The sequence below is a fragment of the Octopus bimaculoides genome, chromosome 18, assembly GCF_001194135.2.
Source record: "Octopus bimaculoides isolate UCB-OBI-ISO-001 chromosome 18, ASM119413v2, whole genome shotgun sequence".
NCBI lineage: Eukaryota > Metazoa > Mollusca > Cephalopoda > Octopoda > Octopodidae > Octopus > Octopus bimaculoides.
This window is the reverse complement of record NC_068998.1, coordinates 12,505,851-12,506,471: the sequence shown is the minus strand read 5'-3', so window position 1 is coordinate 12,506,471 and position 621 is coordinate 12,505,851.

Genomic DNA, 621 nt, shown 5'->3' with positions numbered 1-621 from the left:
TATATATATATATATATATATATATGTACGTATGTATGTATACATATATATTCATGTATATACATAGTACACATATATGTATGTATGCATATATATATATATGTATATAAGTATTTATAAATATGTATGTATAAATATTTGTTTATATATTTATATTTATATGTATATATATATTAGACTAAAATAGTAAAATACAATGCATACACAATTACATAAATATAAATGCATATATATATATATATGTGTGTGTGTGTGTCTGTGTGTGTGTATGTATGCATATATTTATGCATGTATTTAGGTATGCATGTATGTATGTATATATGTATGTATGTATATCTTGCCTTCAATAAAATTTATGTTGCTTTTCTGGAACTTAAGATTTCACAGTGACCAGAAATCATTATCCAACCAGAATTAAAATCACTAATGACACTCTGGTATTGTAGATGACAAAAGATCATAAATTGTCATATATATATATATACATTACATTCATGCATATAAATATATACATGCATATGTATGTGTGTATGAGCTTGTGTGTGTCTGAGTGTGTATCTTTGTCTATGTGTAAATATATATATCTATCTATATATATATATATATATATATAGATATATA